This window comes from Sapajus apella, unplaced genomic scaffold, assembly GCF_009761245.1.
Source record: "Sapajus apella isolate SASKATOON/1434 unplaced genomic scaffold, GSC_monkey_1.0 scaffold58, whole genome shotgun sequence".
NCBI lineage: Eukaryota > Metazoa > Chordata > Mammalia > Primates > Cebidae > Sapajus > Sapajus apella.
In genome coordinates this window covers 4,051,834-4,068,893 of record NW_022436998.1, presented here as the reverse complement: position 1 = coordinate 4,068,893, position 17,060 = coordinate 4,051,834, and the positions used below count along the sequence as shown (strand labels likewise).

General features: G+C 44.1%; 1 long non-coding RNA gene across 1 annotated transcript; it reads left to right on the top strand.

Annotated features, from left to right (window-relative positions):
- Positions 1–7,963: 7,963 nt before the first annotated feature.
- LOC116528328 lies at positions 7,964–15,719 on the top strand. Its single transcript, XR_004258985.1, has 2 exons — positions 7,964–8,665; positions 13,826–15,719. It is a non-coding gene; the product is annotated as an uncharacterized LOC116528328 (long non-coding RNA).
- The last annotated feature ends 1,341 nt before the right edge of the window (positions 15,720–17,060 follow it).

Here is a 17,060-nt window from a genome sequence, read left to right as displayed (position 1 = left end):
TGGGCAATATAGTGAGAGCTCATCTCTACAAAAAATTTAGAAATTAGCCAAGTGTAGTGGCATGAATATGTAGTCCCAGCTACTTGGGAGGCTGAAGGAGGAGGATTTCTTGAGCCCAGGAGGCAGGGGTTGCAGTGAGCCAAGATCGTGCCACTGCAAGCTAGCCTGGGCAACAGAGCCAGACCCTATCTCAAAAATAAATAAGTAAATAAATAAAAATCATATTTAACATTAAAATATAGATTTTAGGCTTCTGTTGGATAATGGAAGAGTTGATAACGTGGAACTTATATTCCCTCTTGACAATTGGCAGCAGCTGAATAACAATACCTCCTTTCAGGAGAGTTGCTACCACTCCTCATTTTTCTCTCCCTTTTTTCTTTCTTTTTTGAGATGGAGTCTCACTCTGTCATCCAGACTGGAGTGCAGTAGTGTGATCTCTGCTCACTGTATCTCTGTCTCCCCGATTCAACGGTTTCTCCTGCCTCAGCCTCCCAAGTAGCTGGGACTACAGGCACATGCCACCATGCCCAGCTAATTTTTATATTTGTAGTAGAGACAGAGTTTCACCATGTTGGGGTCTGGTCTCAAACTCCTGACCTCAGGTGATCCAACCACCTCAGTCTCACAGAGTTCTAAGATTATAGGAGTGAGTCACCACTCCTGGCCCACTCCTCATTTTTCTTATACCAAACTGATATATCCATTCTGTCATTTCCTGCCTGGCTCTGAAAGACATTGGGGGTGTGAGCCCTGCCCCATATCCTAGAACCTAAATGGAATCATTTGTTCCCCTCATCATCAGAAACAGGCACTTATTGAGCACTTACCTACCAGAAGACTAACCTTAAATGTAGGAGGCTCTACTTTGAGCCCCTGTTGTGGCATCTGGGGATGAGGGAGAAAAAAAAGAGGGGAGAAGAGATACGGAGGAGCAGTTCAGAAAACAATAAAATCTTATTGCAGCCTTTAAAAAGGGGAGGAGTAACATTCTTCCCATTTTTTCTATTTGGGTGTCTGGGTCACAGATGCGATGGTGGATCTCTAGCAGCCATTTTGGACATGAGGGTGAGGGCTACACCCTGGAAATAATGGACCAGAGATGTGTAAGGAGTCTGATCCTTAATGTCTTCATGGAACTGCCACAACTAGTGTTATGTGATGGAACAAAACCTTGAGGGTAAAAATTATTGTTTTGTGTTTCCGGCCTCACGAAGCCAACCCTAATTCTACTGATTAAAAAGTTTATGTCCAAATCCAAGATCAGTCTGTGGGATCTTCCTGGGAGCCTCTAATATTCTACAGGACCACAGTTGAGACACACCCCAGTGGGTAATCCCAAACACTTTGTACTTCCCCTATTGCCTCCTGGTGGTCACACAGATCACTCTGACCACTCCTGGGGGTCATCTAAACACTGACTTGGGAATCTGATCAAACCTAGTGGTATGTGTCAATAAGGATGCGTTGGGTGACTCATCATAGAAAGCTCAAGTCAACTATTTTAAACAAGAAGGACATTTTGCTGTCTTATTTGATAGAAGTCCAGAAGTAGAACAGTTCCAGACCTAGTTAATTCAGTGACACCATCATGGACTCAGGTTCTTGATATCATGACACTTGGCCAACCACAGTGTGCCAGCATTTGTCTTCACTGTGACATTTTTGGTTGCAAGTACTCCAAGCACCCTGTGCTCATCCAGCAAACTCTAAAACCATGGAGACTAAGACTGTGTAGTCCTTACTGTCATTGCTCTTTAAGATGGAGGATAACTTCCCCCAAAGCCCCCCAGCCTTTATGTTTCGTTGGTTAGAATTCAACCACATGCTTATACCAAACCAGTCACTGGCAAAGGGAATAAAATTATTATGATTGGCTCAAACTAATCAAGATTTATTCTCTGGGGACAGAGAGGTCTAAGGTCTTCCATCAAACCATGGATGCCCAAAACCAATCAAAATTGGGGTTCTGCTGGGAAGGTATAAGGAGAAAGAAATTGCTATTGAATATGCAATGAACAGTTCCACCAAGCCATGAGGATTTGGATCATTCATTTTCCCTCTCTATGCCTCAATTTCCTAATCTATAAAATGGGAAGAATAAACTAGAAAATCTGTAGGACCCTTTAAATTACCTTCCCAATTGATTATGAGTATCCAGTTCTAGTGGCACAAGATGCTCCCTCACTGACTGACATTTAGTGATCACAGCAGCATCAATAATAGCCTAAGACCTAGAAGTGGAGGTGGTAAGGTTATGGTGTCCTTGGTGGCTATAGCCTCCTTTTCCAGGGAGCCTTTTATAATATAAAGCCCCACCTTGGTTTCTCTCAGACCATTGTCCTTTCCAAAGGGATGCTGATGCCCATCACTGACCATACTTCATCCATCCACTCAGTTATTCATTCACGTATTTGCCACTGACAGCCTCATATATTTCAAGCCCCGTACTGAGCCTCCACTCTGCTCTACCATTAAGAAGGGATAGAGTATGAAAGGATTTGGGGTAAGGAACAGGGAATGCATGGAAGAAGGGCTATAAGATCCAGGTCCCAGTTTTGCCTCTGCCAGCCTGTTAAATTCTAGTTAAGAACTCATTTCTCCCAAGATGCTTCCCAGTTTCCCTCAGCCCCATGCTCAACCTAGGATGTGCACGTCCCTGGTAGTCTGCAAGGAGAACGGGAAGCCACAGGACAAACATGATGTATCTTTCTGAAGCAGCAGGATAATACAAAGATTAGGGGAGAGCATGATTTCACTAATGAAACTTGTCAATGGCTTCAAACACTAATTTAGATGGAATTTACCATAGACATATTAGAAAGCAAAGATGGCACAAAAAATTTTTTTGAAAGAAATAAGAATCTAGGCCGCATGCGGTGGCTCATGCCTGTAATCCCAGCACTCTGGGAGGTTGAGGCGGGTGGATCACAAGGTCAAGAGATTGAGACCATCCTTGCCAACATTGTGAAAACCCATCTCTACTAAAAATACAAAAATTAGCCAGGCGTGGTGGTGTGCGCCTGTAGTCCCAGCTACTCGGGAGACCGAGGTGGGAGAATCACTTGAACCCAGGAAGCAGAGGTTGCAGTGAGCCAAGATCGTGCCACTGAACTCCAGCCTGGGTGACAGAGTGAGACTCCATCTCAAAAAAAAAAAAAAGAGTCTAAGAAACAGCAAGCCTCAAGCTATGACCCACAGATCACCTAGAGAATGACAGACACTCATCTCCTCTGGTCACGATGGGAACCATCAAAGGAGAGTCTGATAACCCATTCACTTAAACCCCTGGCTCTGCCACTTACCAGCTTGATAGCTCTGCGTCCGTGAGCAAAGTATTTAACCTCCATACGCCTGTTTTTTTCTTCTGTTAAAGGAAGCCTTATTGCTAAATGGGACTATTAACCACACTTACTTCATTGAATGAGTATAAGGAGCAGAAGTGATACTGTCTGGAAAGTTTTAGCATGGAACCTCAATAAAGTACTAAGTGCTTACTAGTTAAAAAAAAAAAAAAACTAGTATGTATTAAGCACATACCATGTGCGAAGCACTGTGTTAGGCATTAGGGAAATAAAGTTACAGGTGACAGTATCTTGCAATTGTCTACTTATTGCCAGGCACTGAGCCAGTGTTTTTGTATACTTTTTTATTTAATCAAACACAAATAATGCAATCCCTGCTTTCAGGTGCAAGGTGGTGTGCTAAGAGCACAGAATGCTCATTGCTTGGAAATCCACTTCATTGGATCATCATGGCGATGACAATCATTTATGCTGCCCCAGGTGTCTTCTCTTAAAACTCACTCTCTTTAGTTTGTGATAATATAGGCTATGAATTCTTACTAGACATGTGCTGTCTATAACAGGTTAACAAAACCAAGGGCTAGAGACAACACAAGACTGAGTCACCAAAACTCTACAGCCCCTAATTTATTTAGCCATTGTGTCCGGCCTCCTGAGAGGCAGTACAGGGAGTATTTTGGCACCTGAGCTCTGGAGTCAGATCACATGCCACAGCTGGACTTCTGGCTGTGCCCCTTTCTGACTGAGTAATCTTGGGCAAGCCACCTGACCTCTCCAAATTTCATTTTTTCATTTGTAAAATAGGAGTAAAAATAGTTCCTTTCGCATAGGATTGAATGGTTGCTTCTTATCTGTTAAGCAGGACAAAAATAGTTCCAACCTCATACAATTGAGTGAGGTAACACACCTAAGCCCTTAGCCCATTGGCTGGGACATAAAAACTGTATAAGTGAAGTAGAGGTTTGTTATAATTATTATTATTAGCTCCTTACTGCCCCACACAACATTTTACCAGAGCTAGCATGCTGGTTCATTTTCCTACTTAGTATGAGTCATCTCCTGTCATCTCCCATGAGATAAATATGAGAAATCAGTGGGAGTCAGTGAAACAGAGAAGCAAACAAGTCCTCAGCCAGAATCATCCATCTTTAGGGATGTTAACAGAACTACCCCTTACTGGGCAGGTACCATGCTGAACCCTTTATGCATCTCTTTGTAGTTAATCCTCAAATTACTCTGAGGAAGCCTCTCAGCCCACTGCTCCCTTATCCTTCCCCCAGAATCTAGAGGGGAAACATCTCCCCCAACACCAATACTCATGACACAGTTAACTAGCTAACATCCAACAGATGACATCATTTGATACAATCAATCCTTACCCACAAGTGGGTCCATGGTAATTTCTTTTCAGGGTGTTTTTATGTACATGTGTGTTTTCCATTTTCGGCCCAAATGAGCAAACTGTCCATTGGCTTATTAGGGTACATGTCAGACACATTTTTAGTGCTGAAACTCTTTAGAGACACAAAGTCATCCTCCTCCGTGAATAGAAAAGCAGACCACTACACGTTGGCTGCAGAGGCCCTTCAGAATTGAGGAAAAATATCCTGGAGAAAGAGCTCATGTCAAGTTGCCTGTTAACTCATTGGTTAAATGGGAATGGTAATCACATGCTGCCCAAGAGAATTGACACTAGGCTTCTTAAGCTTTCTGGGTGTCAGCTCCCTTGTCTGCAAAATGAAGACATTGGAATTCATGATCTTCAGGTTGCTTCACTTATCCATAAATGAATAAATATTGTGTTCTAGCTACATGCATGCCAGGCACTGGGATACCAGTGACCACGATAGACAATGCCCTGCTCTCATGGAGCTTGCTTTGTAGTCACAAAGATAATAAGCAAAGAAATAACTTCAGAGAGTAAGGAGTAGCATGAAAAAAAAGTGATGAGATAGTGCCTTGGGCAGGGCAGGAGGAGTCACTTTCAATGGGATGATTAGACAGGCCCCTAAGGAAACAACAAAGAGCCTAAGAATTCTGAGGGGAGAGGGCAGAGGAAACAGTTACAAAAATTGTCAAGTTTTCATTAGGGAAACAATCTGGGTCTATGACAAAGGAGCCACTGAGCTGGCCCAATGAGGAAATGCTGTTTTTCCATATACTGTGATAACATAGTCCCTTCAGGCCCTGGCAAGGGGCATGACCTGACTCCTCCTCTACAAACATTCACGAGCGGTCTGCATGCAAGGCTCTGTGCCTCCTAGTCCAATCACAGCACAGAGCCAAGTGTCTGGAGGCAATGAGAGGAATGCATTCTGACCTTTTGGAGCTGCAATGACAATGATAAATGAAGGGGGATTTGGATACTCGCCCTTGACTATAAGAGGAAACAGGCAGACTATGAACTGGGGCTTATGTTCTGAAGCTTAAGTTTCACCCATTATGCAGTTTCTAGGGTCACTTGTTCCCACAGAGCAGGGCAGGAATTTGGACTTAAGGACTGCCCTGGTGGACTTACAGACCACTCAGCTGTCAGCATAGATCTCTGAGATGAGAGCACATGAGTAACCTCAAAGCTTGCAACATCTTTGGCTGGGGGAGTGCAGGGGATAGGGAAGGAGGGGGAAGTGAGGAGGTGAGGGGGACAGGGGACAGAGCAAGGACTGGCCTGGTGGGCACAGGGGTAACTGAAGCAATATAAAAGGCTGTGCTGAAAGTCAAAACACTTGGGTCATGGTCCCAGCAGTACCGAGAGGAGTCAGGTAACCTCTCCAGCCATTATAATAGAGCCAGGTGAGCACCTGCTGGGGGCCAGGCATGGACCACTGAGCTCCTCGCTCACAGTATCTCATTAAACCCTCAGCACAACCCTGGGGAAAGTACTATTATTACTCCAACAGACAGAGGGGGCTGCAAGAGATGTCACACCTTGCGCAAGGTCACACAATGGCAGAGATGGAATTCTAACTTGGGTCAGGCCGATTTCAAGTTGCCTGTTAACTCATTGGTTAAATGGGAATGGTTATCACATGTGCTCTACCTGTCTCATGCATTCGTTGGGAGATCAAATGAAATGAGAAGGTGCTTTGTCAACATTAATGAGCTGTTCCAGGGTCTGCTGATGCCCGCATGGTTCCTAGCAGTGCTGCTGTCTGTGCAAGTTTCTGTCCCCACACCAACCACACACCTAGTTCCCACTCTCGCACTAGCTCCTGAAATTCTAGTCCATGCTGCTCGCCTGGGATGGTGGCACATCCCCCATGGCCGCCCTTCCCTGGAGCAGCAGCAGCCCTATCCCAGCCTTGCTAGGCTGTCTTGTCACTGGGCCAGCGGGACAGGGAGGGCATGTGGAAAATCTGAGGAGATGTTTTTCTTTCTTCGGAAGAATGCCAAACGGCAGTTTGCTGGAGTTCTGTAAATTATGCACCCAGAGAAGATTTAGTTTAGGAAGAAAAGGGGGAAGAGTCCCTTACTTTTTGGTTAGTGAGCTGGGTTGGCCAAGCCAGAGCCAAACCCCACATATTTGGGCTGACTTGCTGTGTTTACAAAGCAGGTCCATGTTCCAGTAGATGACTGGGGAGGCAGCAAAACAGTTAGGATGGCTCTGCAGGCCTCTCTCTGGCCTACTTTTCATCCCCTTCTCCAGCCCACATCTGTGGCTTAGTTTCTTGAGCCTGGAATGCTGGGGTGGGTCAAGGGAAAGGTGGGCCACCATGACCTCTTTTGCATGGTGGCTTTCTCACTCCCGATCCCTTCAACTCCATGAAGCCCACTGTCAGAACTGACCAGAGGACATCACCTCCATGAAGGCTTCCTAAGCCCTGAGGCTGGGTCGGGGCTGTTTCCCAAGGGCTTCCTCAGGGTCCACAAGGGCAGAGACCCCTCCAGTTTTGCTCACTGCAGTATCCTCAGGACGGCATTTCAATGAATCAATAAATGACTACCATCTATGGCCTCCTATATCCCACCCTGGGGCTTTTCCCCAGTTCAGATCCAGAATACCTTAGATATTCCTGGGTGTTGTGTTTGTTTTGTATCGCACAGTTCCCATTCGTTTTCCAGTTTTATCTCCTGCACTTCTCAGCCTTTCATTAAATGCTGCATCAGGGATGAACTGCTTGCAATTTCTCACCTGTTTCTGCCTTACGTCTTTGCTCACCCTGACCCCTCTGGGCCCACCCCTCCCTGCCACTCCTAGTCAACCTTGAAGAATCTGTCCCAACCTTTTTTTCATCCAGAAGTAGTCCCCTCACCCGCCCCACCCTCCCCTCCTGCCTCCCCCTTTGATTAGAGGTCCCTTATCTCAGATTCCATAAAAACCCTGCCAGGCTTATCACTGTTTACATAGCCGTCCCCACTCCCAGACTCCAGGCTACTTGGGAGCAGGGAACGTGTCCTAATCACGTCTATTCCTATCCCTTAGCACAGTGCCTGACATGCAGCAGCTGTTCAGTACATGCTTGCTGAATTAATTCATTAACATATGCAGAAGCTAATAATAGCATGCAATACCATGGGGCCGAGTGTGCATGAGATCCCAGCAAATGCGATGAGCAAAGAGAAAGAAGCCATTGCCGCTGACCAAGTGATTTGGGTGGGGGAGGAGAGGGTGTAGAAAGAGAAACTGACAGGAGATACAGCACAGAAGGCAGGATCGAGGCAGGATGGAGAACAGCCATCGGGTAGCAGGGGGAAGTGAGAAAAAGTCCAGGCTTTAAAAAACACAAATTAATCACAGCGTACTTCTGCCTAAAACTCCAGTGGCTTCCCTCTGCATTTTGGGAAAAATCCAAACATCTTGTCAAAGCCTGCAAGGCCCCTAGATCTAACCCAGCCCTCAAACTTTGGAAAAGGGGAAACTATGTACCAGAATAACAGTTCCAGGGATGCTATGATCACAGTGTTTTTATTTAAAACACTGTTTTTTGTCTTAAAATTGTTTAGCAAATCATGTGTAATTTTTTTTTTTAACCACAAATGTTTTTGCCTTCGGTTTGAAATCCCAAGTACAATTTTCCAGAGCTTTTTTCTTATGTGAACCAAGCCCTGTGAGCCTGCTTTTACATAACACAGTTGAGATTTTTGTTTTTTCCATCATGACCCATTTGAAAGTTGCCCTATTTAATGCTGTAGGAGCCTATTTTGGGTTCATTTATCTTTTAAATTGCTATGAGACCTTAATGTTACAGCCTTCAGATGGGGTCTTCTGAGAACTAGGGAGACAGAAGTTATTTGTTTTATCCATTGCTAGCTGTTGAGGCCTCTCTTCATGCCAGTCACTCAGCCGGGAGCGACACAGACATATTCCTTCCCACAAAGAACTTCTGATCTGAGAGGAGAGACGGCGCATCCAGCACCAGGTGATGATTTCCAAGGCAGTCACTGAACTGACCACTTTACACACCTTATCTCCTACTCTTCCAATAATCAGGGGGTTGGATAATATTACCCTCATTTTATAAATGAGAAAACAGCAGCTGAGAGAGAGTGGAGACTCACCCACGGGTGGCATCAATTGAGTGGCAGGATGGGAACCTGAGTCCAGGTGTGTCTCCACCGCTGTGCTTTGCCTCGGTCTAAAACAAAACCAGACTAGCCATACAAAGGAAGAGAAGCAATGGCTTCAAACATTCTGAGTAGAAGCAGCTGTCCCACATTTCACCTAGCCCATCCCCAACCCCACAGAATGAGGTAATAGTTAACAGCTAACAGGTGTTGAAGGTCTGTGTGTGCCCGGCTTTTCGTCTAACTCTATTCCTTGTAATACCCCCAAGGTAGGTAATGCAATTCCATTTTACAGTGGAGTCTCTGGAGATGCTCAGAGAGGCTAAAGAATTTGTGCTGCGTCACACAACTAGAGGCAGGGCCAATATTCAAACACTTTCTTGAGGCAAAGCCTTTTCCCCCACTACTCCCAGCTTAGATAAAGCAATGAGCATCAGGCAACTTGGTTTATTACAACTCGAAGATCACTGAGAAAGGATTTCCAAAATTGTGCTTAGCAGAGAAATGCTTGTCCTGAGGCAAGAACTTATGGAAGTACATAGAAGAGTCTTAGTTTCTAAAAAGGCCAGTAAGAGCAGGCCCACACACTGGGAAGGAAGATCTCCCACAGCATCACAGCAGAGCAGGGGAGCCTGAGGCTATCATCATCAATTCTAAAATAGCCTGCCTCTAAATGGAGTCTGGGCCAAAGCCAGATTATCCAAAGGCCTAACTGTTCACTAAACACACTCTAGAGTGAAAGGTATATAGTCAACTTTAGGAATCAAAAAACAGCAGGAGCCATCAAGGACAATCAAAGATGGGAGCCCACAGAAAGTGCCAATAGAAGGTCAGAGAGACTAGGAAGTGATACTAACAGAGCAAGACTTGTTCAACCTGCCCAGAGCCTGGCAGAGATCAGGCAGGCGTTTATAGCGCAGTGGAGTTCCTTCCTATTCCAAGCCAACTGTATGCACTTGGGGGAGTAGAGATGGCGACACAGAGAAAAGAGAGGGAAGAAGAGAGACAACAGTTAAAACGATGTCTCCACCAGACATTATACTCCCTGAATACATGTCCCTGAATAAATATGAGAAGGAAGACCTGCCATCCCTCACCGGGGCCGGGTCCCCTGGGATCTCTCTTAGTGCGAGCTTCACGTGACATTAAAGATGATTGTTGTATTCAAAGGTATTTTTCACTCAGCATGACTTCTAAATGCAAGCCAACCAATTCATCTTGTGCCCATCCAAAGAGAGTTTGAAATGTTTGAATGCTGAAAAATAAGATATCTGTGACGGCCTGAGTGAAATATTGCAAGGGTCACTTTCCAATGCAGAGTCATGGGGAATTTTGACTACATAAGCTCTTAATCTTTTGTGCTGACTTTGGAAACACCCCCAGGTCCATGAGACTCCACTCTCTGGATGCCTGATATTCTGAAGGCCCAGGGCCCAGAGCCTGACATGAACTGATATGTGTTTTTATGAAAACTGGTTTGTTTTTAAAATAAAGACAGCTAAGTTTTTCACTACTAGCAATTACAGCATGGCTGGATAACCCAACTGGGAAATGTATTTGGGGAAGCTTTTCAGAAAAGAAAGAAAGACATTTTCTTTTCCCTATTGCTTCCTCCTATATTCCTTTACTCCAGGAAATCTGAGGCTCTCTTGCACCAAGGAAGAGTTTAGGGGCATTTGTTTTCCAAGGCTAGCCCTACTGGGATATAGACAGGGTTGATACAAGATGGAATGGAAGTAGCTAAGGAAAGGAAAAGAGAGTTCCTGGAGGGAGAGAATGGTGGGCAGAGGAGCAAGGGTATCTGAGAGGCAGGGTCCTATACCCTGCTCCCATGCAGTGTCCCACAGAGCCCAGATTTTGGGTAGGAAGTGACTACCAGATACCCAAGACTAAGCATAATGACCTTGGGCCATGGAGATGGTCCCTGTGACTGAGCCTGTGGTCAGTAGGTTTAAAATCTGCAGGGGAGCATAAGACTAGTATATTACCGTTCCAAGAAGTTGTGTTGGACAGTGGACGATCACAGCACCAGACATCATCAGGGAAGCAGAAGGAGCAATGCAACAAAGGAATTACCATGAGTTACTATAGCTCGGGTGCCTCCCACATTTCCCCAGAACCAGGAATCTTGTACATGCCAGTGGAAGAGAGGGAAGAAGCCCCACTAATTACTGATGTTGGATTTCTCCTTTACCTGAAGAATAGCTGTTACTTTTATTTAGAAAAAGCAATAAATGTTTAGAAATAAATGTAGAAAAAGCAATAATGTTTACAAAAACAATAAATTGCTTCTTAAGCCCAGGTTGTGCTCCCAGTTTCTCTCTGGACATAATTATTGTATCTAATAGTAGCTGAGCCCTCCTCCCTTTATACTTCCATGTGCAAAGGCTTCTGAGCTCTAAATATCATTATCCTTTGGGGTATGGATTATGGAAAGGTCTTATGGCCTTTGGCTTTATCCTCAAAGGTTGAGACCTCTCCCACTGATATGCGTTTTCATGAAAACTGGTTTGTTTTTAAATGAGCCCCATTTGGGTGTTCATTAATGTTTGCCATTATCCATTTCAACCTTGTAGAGAACTGAGTTTCTTTAAATAACAACATTGACACTCCCTCTAAGGGCCATAGATGACCTCAAGTGTGTGGGCTATGTAGTGACCAGCATGACTGACACCTTTTAGGTGCTCAATAAATGTTTCTTGAAAATGAAAAATGAATATATGAATAAATGAATTGATTAAGCTGGGTTTCTTAATTAATAGACTTTATTTCCTAGAAAAGCTTTGGATTTACAGAAAAAGTGAATGGAAAGTACAGAGCATTCTCATATACCACCTCCTGCCCCCACTCCCCACGCCGCCTCAGCTACATACATAGTCTCCCCCCATTTTTTTTTTTTTTTTTTTTTGAGATTGAATCTCACTCCATTACACAGGCTGGAGTGCAGTGGCATGATCTTGCCTCACTGCAACTAGGTTCAAGTAATTATCCCGCCTCAGCCTCCCGAGTAGCTGGGATTACAGGTATATGCCACCATGCCCAGCTAATTTTTGTATTTTTAGTGGAGATAGGGTTTCACCATATTGGCCAGGCTAGTCTCAAACTCCTGACCTTGTGATCCTCCCACTTCAGCCTCCCAAAGTGCTGGGATTACAGGTGTGAGCCACCATGCCCAGCCTTTTTTTTTTTTTTTTGAGACAGAGTCTCACTCTGTTGCCCAGGCTGGAGTACAGTAGCAGATATCAGCTCACTGCAACATCTACCTCCCAGGTTCAAGCAATTCTCCCACCTTAGCCTCCTGAGTAGCTAAGATTAGAGGCATCCACCACCAAGCCCAGATAATTTTTGTATTTTTAGTAGAGACAGGGTTTCACCATGTTGGTCAGGCTGGTCTCGAACTCCTGATCTCAAGCAATCCACCCACCTTTGTCTCCCTAAGTGCTGGAATTACAGACGTGAGCTACAGCATTTGGCCGTTTCCCCTATTATTAACATCTTGTATTAGTGTGGTACATTTCTTACAACTGATCAATCAATATTGATACATTGCTATTCGTTAAAGCCTGCAGTTTACCATCAAGTATACTCTTTGTGTTGTATAGTTCTGTGGGCTTGCCAAATCCATGGTGTCATGTATTCACCATCATCATATCATGAAGAATAGTTTCACTGCCCTGATCACCTTCTGTGCTCTGCCTATTCATCTCTACCTCCCTGCTAACCCTTGGCAACCACCCATCTTACTTCCTTTACAGTTCTGCCTTTTCCAGAATGTCATATAGTTGGAATCATATCATACATAGCCTTTTTAGACTGGCTTCTTTCCTTAGCAATATGCAATTAACCTTCTCCCATGGGATTTTGTGGCTTGATGGTTGCTTTCTTCTTATGACTGTGCAATATTCCTTTGTCTGAACATACCAGTTTATACATTGATCTATTAGGACACCTTAGTTGCTTCCAATTTTTGGCAATAATGCATTAAGCTGCTATAAACATTTATGTGCAGATTTTATGTAGGAAAAATGTTTTCAATTCATATGGGTAAATACCAGGAAGCATGGTTGCTGGATTGTACACTAAAGACTGTGTTTAGCTTTGTAAAGCCTGATTTTTTAAAAACCTATTTCTAACTAGCATTATCTAATAAAATAGGGGGAAAGTGCTAAGTTATGAGTTTACTTTCCATGGTGTAAAACTAGAAAGCAGGCCCTGCTTTTATTGGTACTCAACAAACGTTTGTTCAAGCTTCAAAGTGTAATTCTAAATTGTAGTATACTTGGATTTGGTGACTAATATGCTACATAATTGCCCTTTGATTTCATTTTTGCCTTTTCAATTTGATTGCCAAGTCAGACTATCTGAGAAGGCCCCTACCCATAGGGATAATATATTCTAGTGGGAGAGACAGTGAATAAGTATAGAACTAAAACCTATAATCAGGTGAAAGTACTGGATAGAAAAATACCACAAATAAGCAAGCAAGAAAACAAAGGTGTTTTCTCACTAACTTATAATGGTGACTCTGCTTAGGGAGCTAAACTAGAATTTGGGGAGGAGGATGGAGGAGGGAGGGTAACTCAGACACAATTTGGCATCAAGAAGATCCTGTTAGAAGTTGCCAACGATTCAAGTTGCCCTACAGCAGGGGGAGGCAAGCATATTAAGGGAAATGATTCATGTGTTGGGCAAAGAAGAACTTTAAAACATTAAGACAGAAAACAGGATGTCTTTATATCTTCTCTCTCCAGAGTCAGCAGCCTTTTGCTTCACCTTTACGTCATACCCACTTCACCTCCTCCAAATGGAAGAAGCTTGCCTTTTTCTTACCACCCCACACATGGCTGTTTTGCACAGTCAGTGCTCAAGAAGAGTTTACTGCATTGAGGGGGAAGCTTTTACCAAAACACGTATCCAAAAAAGGACTTCACTTTTGCCCTCAAAGTTTAACTACATAAAACTCAAACAAAACCAAAAATGCTGTCCTCTCAGTAATTAAGGTTTTTCTCTTTTAGTGGTATTGGAATGAAACCAGCATATACATGTTCAGAGCTTTATAATCATTAACTGTTCTCCACGATCCTGGGAAATGTGAACTTGGATGAAGTCCAAGAATCTTAGCAACAAGACAGCAGCTCCCAAGCACAATCCCAGTCCTCTGATGGAGCCAGAATCTCCGAGACAAAGCACCATTTATCGACATGAACTGTCTTGCTTGCAGAGCTGAAATCCCAAGTACCGAGCTAATGAGAAGACTCAGAGCCAGGGTGTCATATGGAGTTAGGAAGACCAACCCATTAACAGTCTGTTTCTCTGTGCTCAGCCCAGATTGGAGGAGATGCAGAACAAACGTATACGATGGCTTCTGAAAGGCTCCAACACTTGACACTTGAACACCAAGACAATCACTCTGTTTAACTGGGAGTGTGGGAAAGGACACAGACCAGAAAATGTTTTGTGAGTAGATGGGCAGGGCCCCCTGAGCAGCAGAGGCAGCCAGCTGTAGGCCCAGGATGCAGGAATGTTCACAAACTCCTGAGCCTGACGGTCAGGGCTATCTGCTTGACGAATCTGAAGGTTAGACCCAACCCCTCTCCTCTCCTAAACCTACCTATTCCAAAGGCGTCCCCTAGGGCCCAACTACGAGCATCCATTTGAGATGCAGCCTCAGCATAGCAATAGGTGTCCCGTGATTTCAGGAGAATAATTTACTTCCCTGAAAACAGGAGGTTACATTTTCTTGCCCCCTATCTAGAATGTCCTTTGAATGTTAGCAAGACTTAGCAAGTCAAGCATAGAAGAGGGGTTCAAATTATGTTAATGACAACCAGTGATCACCAACATTCACCTTCCTACAGAGCAATATGCTAAGCATTTTGCATTCATCATCTTACTTTATTCTCACAACTCTATAAATTAGCAACATAACAAATCCCACTTTACAAATGGAAAAACGGAGGCCTAGAGAAACTAAGGTTGGCAGTTCTCAAAGTGTTAGTCCTAGGACCAGCATGGTCAACATCAGGAAACTTGTTAGAAATGAAATTTCTCAGACCCCACCCCAGACACACTGAATCACAATCTCTGGGAATGGGGCGATCTAGCCTTCAACAATCCCTGCAGGGAATTCTGATGCGCACTCAAGTGTGAGGACTTGTGGACCAGGCAACTGGGCAAAACTACACAGCAAGTAGGATCTAAACCCTAGCAGTTTGGCTACAGAGCCCTGTTCTTAAACCCTGTGATACGAATCTACCTGGACGCTAGAATTAAGAGCTCCTGTCCTACCTACAATCACAAACTCCAAATGCTGAGAATCAGCAGCCATTAATAGATGCTTGGCCTTTGAAAATGTCTGTCAGATTTATATGGAAGGATAGAAGGGAGAAGCAACCTGCCTCTTCTACGTTAAGGCTTTGGCCTCACTGGCGACATGAGGCACTGTCACATTTCTCATGGGAATGAAGATTTCCTGCTTGTTACTCACTACTCCCTGCCCCTGCCAGAGGTCACACCCAGAGGCTACACCCAGGCCTTACGGAAGCTTCATTTCACACCCAAGAAGGAAGGCAGATCAACTGGAGGGAATGACGTACAAAGTAGCTGGTTTTCAAAACAAAAAAATTAATTTCAAGGGCAGAGGAAATGGTAGAGGAAGAGATTTGTTAAAGAATACAATATTACCACTAGATAAGTGTGCTATACATCATCGTAGGATGATTATAGTTAACAACAACATATGGTTTCAAATAGCTAGAATGATATCAAATGTTCCCAATACAGACAAATTATAAATGTTTGAGATGATGGATATGCTATTACCCTGATCTGATCACTACACATTATTTATATCAAAACATTACTATGTACTCCATGAATATATACAGTTATTATTTGTCAGCTTACAAAAACAGAATGTTGTGAAAAAGAACAAAAAAATTATGAACATCTGTATTAGAGTATTAGGACTGTCATCGTAATTTACTGCAAACCAGAAAGCACAATGGAAATTTATTGTTACACAGGCCTGGAGGCTAGAAGTCTCAAATCAAAGTATTGGCATGTCTATGCTCCCCTGAAACCTGTAAGGGAAGGATCATTTCTTGCCTCTTCCAGTTTCTGGTGGTCCCAGGTGTTCCTTGGCTTGTGGCCGCATAATTCATATAGCACTCTCCCTGTGTCTCTTCATATCATCTTCCCTCTATATGTGTCTGTCTCTGTGTCTAAATTATAAGGACACGAGTCATGTTGGATTAGGGGACCATCCTACTCTGGCAGGACCTCATTTTAACTAATTATATCTGCAATAAGCCTATTTCCAAATAAGATCACATCTTGAGGTACTGGGGGTTAGGACTTCGGCATTTGAATTTCAGAGGGACACAGTTCAATCTGTAACAGCATCTATTTTGAGGGTGAGAATTAGACTACAGAAATTTTCATGCATGGTATTTGCCGAAGGACTATTTCAAATAATCTAAGACTGACATCAGTGAGGCCCCACCTATGTGAGGGCAGTTTCCATCATGGCTGATGATCAGAACAACCTGATACTTGTTAAAACTAGAGCTGCCTAGGCCTCATCCTGTATATCGTGAATCAGAAAGGGATTCATGAATCTGTGTGTGTTCACAAATGCCCCAGTGGTTCTGATGCAGTGCCCTCAAATTTGGGAAGCACAATTCTAGCCTGGTGGGATGCTCATTATTCCAGCCCACGGGACAGTCAAGTCTGAGGTGGTACCCAGGCTCCTTGCAGAACTCCAGCCCCATGATGCCCATGGTGAGCCCTAAGCTCAGACGAGTTACTCCAGAATACTCAAGGGGGAGTGCCCAGGACTTCCCTAGATTTTTCCTAATTATGCTTAGGCCCTAGTCTACCTGCTTTGGTCTACACTCAGTACCAAAAGATCAGGGAAACCTGACTTCTAAGCCAGGTGACTTCATTGGATGGGAACCAAGTTTAACCAGATGCCCTAGGATTCATTTCCACTAATCCAATAACTTCTCCCCTTCAGAGAAACACAGACAGAGTCACTGAGAACCAGTGCCCAACTCAAAGAGGAAGACACCAGAGGCACCTTCATTGCTCTGAGTGGAGCCCAGATGAGCAGCTGCATAGAACATGGGGAAAGCAGGGGTCAGTGAGGGAAAATATCAGGCAGAGTTAGCACCACATCTTCCCTCCTAGGCCACACCTCCTTCCCCAATCTACCTCCACAGACTCCCTATTAGCAGCCCAAGACCAGAG